Source organism: Octopus bimaculoides, chromosome 13, assembly GCF_001194135.2.
Source record: "Octopus bimaculoides isolate UCB-OBI-ISO-001 chromosome 13, ASM119413v2, whole genome shotgun sequence".
NCBI lineage: Eukaryota > Metazoa > Mollusca > Cephalopoda > Octopoda > Octopodidae > Octopus > Octopus bimaculoides.
In genome coordinates, this window is record NC_068993.1 from 34,245,943 (window position 1) to 34,252,595 (window position 6,653).

The 6,653-nt window shown below is 39.2% G+C and overlaps 1 protein-coding gene across 1 annotated transcript in view; it reads right to left on the reverse strand.

Moving 5' to 3' along the window:
* LOC106868722 (GATA zinc finger domain-containing protein 14) overlaps positions 1 to 6,653 on the reverse strand; it is a 172,544-nt gene that overhangs the window by 50,692 nt on the left and 115,199 nt on the right. The window lies entirely within an intron of this gene.

Genomic DNA, 6,653 nt, shown 5'->3' on the forward strand with positions numbered 1-6,653 from the left:
TGTATTTTTTTTTTTTTGGTCCAAAGGAAGGAACATTTCAGCGCATCCTCAAACATGCATATATATGCATGTTTGAGGATGCGCTGAAATGTTCCTTCCTTTGGACCAAAAAAAAAAAAATACAGAGGCTTTAGTTAATGATTTTCATCAAGATATTTGCCACTCAGATTCACTCCCGTATTGCAGCTATCTTTCTCTTATACATACATACATGGTGGTTATCTACTCCTTACACAGAGTTTGACCACCTCCTGCACCTACACCTTAGCCCTTTCATGGCGTCTGATGTGGCTTTTTAAACCAGACAGTGTTTTGAAAAAACACCCACACAGATTGCACCTCTGATTTGTACTACCAATACCTGCAGGTAAGTTCTGCTCATTGTGGATCCTAACATGTCTTTTAAGACCCGCATTGGATACATACATACATACATACATACATAGACATATGATCTGCCTTTTATTATCATTAATAAGAAACCTTTAATTAAAAGTATATAAGATGCGTGGCTTTGAAATTTGGGATTGTACAATGGATGAACGAAAAATACAGGATTTGCCTCCCTTCAATTACCGATCGTACGTAGAAATTAACCCCACTTCTACCGGCCAGACATGGTTTCTCATTTGGGTACAAGGCCATCATTCCGGGAGAGAAGATGTAGTCCGTCCATTAGCTGACACGTAATTTACTCTGTCGATCTCGAAAGTCTGAAAGTCAATGCTTGCATGCTTGGGATTTGAACTTAGAATATAGAGAGCTGGTACAAGATAACTCAAGTTTTTTCTCTTTCCCCTGACGCTTCTCAATTATTGATTTTCATAGCAATGTGCGAGCCCCAACAAAATTAAATTTGTTGCTGTCTTTGTTATTGTTTTTATTTAGCCGCAAGTTGGATTAGATCCTAGAATCGTTTGTTCATAGGCATTACACACATTTTACCACACCAGTGCATCATGGACTACATCATCTAACGTTATCAAGGTCGTAGTTTTTCTGTAAGCCAATAATGAAAACGCATAATTTGCTCAATCTATTCTGTACATATTAATCTATTTAGTACCAAGAAGTTTATACTACCAGAAAATTTATGCTGCTAGAAAATCAACCCCTAATAACACATTTCTGAACCGAAAAGAAATACAGGTTACTTATTCAAGGGAATTAACTCTTATACTGTTAGTCACAGTTATCTACCTTAATTGTGAACCATTAGCTTCCAAATAGTTTTTAATTATGTTCGCACGCCGGGCAAAATGTTTAGCGGCATTTCGTCCGTCGCTACACTTTGAATTCAAATTTCGCCGGGGCTTACTTTGGCTTCATCTTTTCTGATTGTTTAACAATGCCACAAATCTGAAGGAATATTGAAATGAATTCATTAATTTTCGGTACTTATCTCGTAATTATTTTACCATTCCATCCTCAAGGTAAAAAGTATAACCAGACAGGATTTCTTCAATTTAGAATTTGTCTTTTTGTTATCGAGTTACCCGATGAACTGCGACATTGGCATTTACTTCCCTTCTTGTCTCCCATATAATGTAAGTGATACGGATAATGCATAACTACTCAGGACTGATGCCTATAATTAAAAGAATATATATATAGTGTAGTATATTGCCACTTAAGTGTGGCTGACCCCTAGGGGTGGGTGTTACTGTTGCTTTTAGCCCCAGGAGGACATCTCCTGATGTCCTCCTGGGGCTAAAAGCAACAGTAACACCCACCCCTGGGGGTCAGCCACACTTAAGTGGCAATATACTACACTTTATCGTGCAGTTACTGTTAATACTTCATTTAGAGAATATATATATATATATATATAAAAGAACAGAGAAAACGACCCAACTAAATTTTTACTTTTAGTTAGTTGTAAAAGGCTGTGGTTCGTGATATGAAGAACTGTATAAAGTATATTGAATGGATTTTGCAGGGTTGTGATCTGAAGTGGAAATGACCAGTGGTGAAAATACAACTAGGCTGGGGGTTGTCATTTTCATCGAACCGGACAGTCTTGACTTAGCTGACTTATGATTAAAGATCTTCCAGCATTCATATTCTTGTTCTCCGATATAGAGAACCTCAAACCCCCGCCCACGCCTACCTCCTCCAGTAGCCCATGTGCCTTCCACAACAGTGAGTGTTTATGAAAAAGATTTAGTTGGCTACTATGTCAGACAGATCGAACAACAGCGTAAGCACTTGCTTGAAGAAGTAGTCAGACAACTTTCCAGTTCAATGACCTTCCATTCCGCTGCATAAAATAATAGCAATTTCAAATTCAGGTGCAAACTCATCAGTTGTATGTGCGCGTGTGTGTCTTTGAGAGAGAGAGAGAGAGAGAGAGAGACTATCGACGAAATCCACACCTGTTCTTAATTGTTACTTTACTTTATCGAACTCAGAAGGATGAAAGGTAATGTTGCTTTGTTGGAATCTGAACCCTGAGTGCGAAGAGCTAAATCTAAATATCGTCTGACATTTTATCCGGCACTCTACCGATTCTGCCAATACCGCATCCTCTACCCGGATTGACAAAAGTTTCTGATTTAGAAACAAGGCCAGGGTTTGTTTTTTTTTCATATATTTATTTATTTTTTTATATTTTACGTGTTTCAGTCATGCTGCGGCCATGCTGGACTACGGTCTTGAAGAATTTTTAGTCGAATGAATCGACTCCTGCTCAGGTGCTTATTCTCTCGGCGACTATTTGCCGAACCGCTAATCTGCGGGGACGTGAACAGAGTCAGAGAGTGCCGGTGTGTGCTTAACTGTTAAGACTACCTTATCACTTGAGCAGAAACTTGCACAGCTGTCTCTTGGAACATCCTCGACGTGGCAGCTGCATACATACGTACATACATACATACATACATACATACATACATACATACATACATACATATTTATACAAACACATTCATGCATATATATATATAGTTACATATTTACACTAACTCTGATTCTCAAGTGGTGGTGGTAGTATAAATAGTCAGGAAGACATACACACACACACTCATATATATATGTATGTATGTGTGTGTGTGTGTGTGTGTGTGCGTGTATGTATGTATGTATGTATGTATGTATGTATGTATATATGTATGTATTCATTTACATGTTTCAGCTCTAAGGCTGTGGCTATACATATGTATATGTACGACAGATATTTCTTTCAGTTTCTGTGTACCAAATCCACTCAAGAATGAATGAGTTTGGTAGGAGACTGGAAGAAGCCCGTCGTATATATGTATATACGTATATATATATATATGTGTGTGCGTGTGTGTGTGTGTGTGTGTGTGTGTGTAGGTAGAGGGTAGAGATTTTCTTCAGGGAGTGACGACCCTGCCTGACACGAGTCCCGGGCTCAGCTGGCTCCGGTTGACAGTACACGGTGTGGGCCCCTATCCAGGGTTACGGAAAGGAGACAACCTTCAAAGAAATCCGGAGTGGAGCTCCGTAGGCGGTTTAGTGTTCGACTCGACATTCTTCCGGCAGCTCCTGCAACCAAGCTGGTGCCAAACGTAATGCTCTGCACTCCTTTGAACTACGTCAGCAAGGTCGAGAGAGGAATCCTGACGATTGGGCTACCCCGGATTTCCTTACATCTAGCCCAGGCCTGCGCAAAGCTGGAGAGGACACCTCAGTGCTGCTGTTAAAAGTGGTAGGCATCTGCGTCACCTGCCAGAGGGAGTGTTTGTCCTGCATAGAACTACACAGCCACAGCAGGAGATGTAAATGACATGAAATGTAAAAACCAGACTGGATTATTTTATGCGCAACTCCATTGTCTCCCGAGACAAAAGGACGCCAAGAACAACGACAACAACAACAACAATATATATAAAATGATAAAACTCCGAGTTTCGGATGTAGGGACCTTGGTGTAATTATTGATGATGCTATTGTGTAGAAGTCGTGAATATATGCTGTTTTCTACTAGGTATAAGTTATTGGTTTTATCGGGAGAAAGTGCCTTCTTTTGGAACTTTTTATGTAATTGATGTCTTAGGCTACAAACCTATAACGAAAATAATAAAGAAGCTAGCATTATCGCCGCCAGGCTTAAATTAGATAAAAAAACAAAACAAAACAATAGAGGTCCTCCCCCCAAAAAGAGGCCTTTATAACTATCAAATGCCATAAGAAGAACTTCCTATCTAATCCTAAATGTAGGCTTATTAACCCAGCTGAATCAGAACTTTGCATTATTAGTAAAGAAATTTTAGGAAAAATCAATGCGAAAGTCAGGAATGTCACTAGGTCAGTACAATGGTCTAATAGTATAGAAGTCGTTGACTGGTTTAAAGCTATTAAGAATAAGAATAAAGCGAGATTCACACAATTCGACATTGTTGATTTTTATGCCTCTATCTCTAAAGAACTACTAGATAAAGCCCTCACCTTCGCAAGCGAATTCATAGAAATCAGTACAGGTGATAAGGACATAATCTTCCATGCTAGAAAGATTTTACTCTTCAGCGAGAACGCAGAGTGGGTCAAGACTACCGATACAGAGAGTCCTTTCGATGTGAGCATGGGGTCATATGATGGAGCAGGCATATGCGATCTTATTGGACTATTCCTACTCGATACGTTGGGCAAAACTTTTCCTGGCGTATTTTCCTTCGCCATTTACAAAGATGATGCCCTAGCTTTAACCGCAAATACCAATGGACCAGCACAGGATCGGTTTAGGAAGGACATTATCCATTTGATGAAGACTTTCGGCCTTAGCATATATACAGGTACCAACCAGACCGTTGTCAATTTCCTAGATGTATCTTTAGATCGAAATAAGAATATTTATAAACCTTATAGGAAGCCCAACGATAGACTTTGTTATATTAATGTGGGTTCCTGCCATCCCCCAATAGTGGTTAAAAATTTAGTTAAAAACATTAGCAAAAGAATTTCTAGCCTCACCTACGATAGGGACATTTTTAATAGCGTTGCCCCAGTATATAATAAGGCTCTAAAAGATAGTGGTTTTAACGAGGAAATAACCTATACACCTACCATCAGTCCAGTAATAAAGAAAAGAAAACATAGAAATAGGAAAACTATCTGGTTCACACCCCACTACTCAACTGAAGTGACCTTTAATATAGGCAAGTATTTCTTAGTACTGATAGATAGACATTTTCCAGTCAACTCTAGTTACAGAAAGCTCTTCAATAGACATAACTTAAAAATCAGTTTCAGCTCAACTACTAATTTTAAAAATATAATCGCACACAACACACAAAAACCACAATATGAAACAAGCTGTTCATGCAGGGATAAAAATTTGTGCCCGCTAAATGGAGCTTGCATGTCCGAAACCATCATTTATGAAACCACTGTGGACTCCATATCCACTAAGGACACACTTTCGACGACGAAATACGTGGGCCTTACTGAGGGTAATTTCAAGGCCAAGTTCAATAATCACACCTTGTGCTTCAGGCACTGGTATAAAAGGAAAAACGACCAAATTATCCAGTCATGAATGGTCCTTAAAAGATAAAGGTCTCAGTTACAACATCCATTGGATGATCTCAGCCAAGTGTAAGCCCTACGCCAACGGCAGCGGAAAGTGCGGTCTTTGTGATATGGAAAGATGGCTCATCTGGAAAGGCAGCTTAGACCCCACCACATGTCTGAATTCAAGAACTGAACTTTTCGGATCATGTTCACATGTGACTAAATATTTGTCACGTTTTTGGTCCCCACGAGAATACAGATAACACTTGCTTTCTATATTGTGTCTATCTATAAGCTTTATCTCTCTATCCTTTTTACTTATATTTCTTGTATATTTTTAATATTTTTTACATATTTATAGAGATATTGTTTTATAAGTTTATCACTCATATATTTTTTACAAATATTTTTTCTGTATTCTACCTTCCGCCCTCCATTTTTCCTGTGCGTATATAGACGTGTACATGGAACCTTTTGTGCGCGCTTGTGGAGGTGTGCGTGTGTGCGGGTTCGTGCGTATATAGACGTGTATGTGTGCGTACATGCGAGAATGTGCGTATATAGACGTGTCTATGAACCTTTTTTGCGCGCCTGTGTGTGTGTGCGAGCGTGTATGCAGGTATGTATCTATTTTTTGGCGAATGTGTGGTTGAGCATGTGTGTATTTCAAGTGAGGGTAGATGAGTATATACATATAGGCGCATGTACGTAGGTGTGCGGGCGTGCATGTGTATTTATGGACTGGTGCGCTTACGCGAATACTATGGACGTTTTTACTCCCTTACCTTTACTCCCTCCCCTTACTTAGCGGTCATTCTAATAGCTCTTTTGTCTTAATAACGGTCAATCATACAGTAATTTGTTTAACGGTCATTTTCATAGCATTTTTTCGATGGCCAGATAACTGAAGAGATAGCGGCCTGAGTTTCCGCCCCGACATTCGAAACTCGGAGTTTTATCATGGCTACCGAATAATTGTCACATATTATTTACAGATATATACATATATATATATATTGTTGTTGTTGTTGGCGTCCTTTTGTCTCTGGAGGCAATAGAGTTGCGCATAAAATAACGCATAAATGAAATCATTCAACCAAAGCCAGGTCTATATATATATGTATATATACACCTGGCTTTAAGGGTCTCGCAAAAGGCCTAGTTGAAGGCACAAGCTT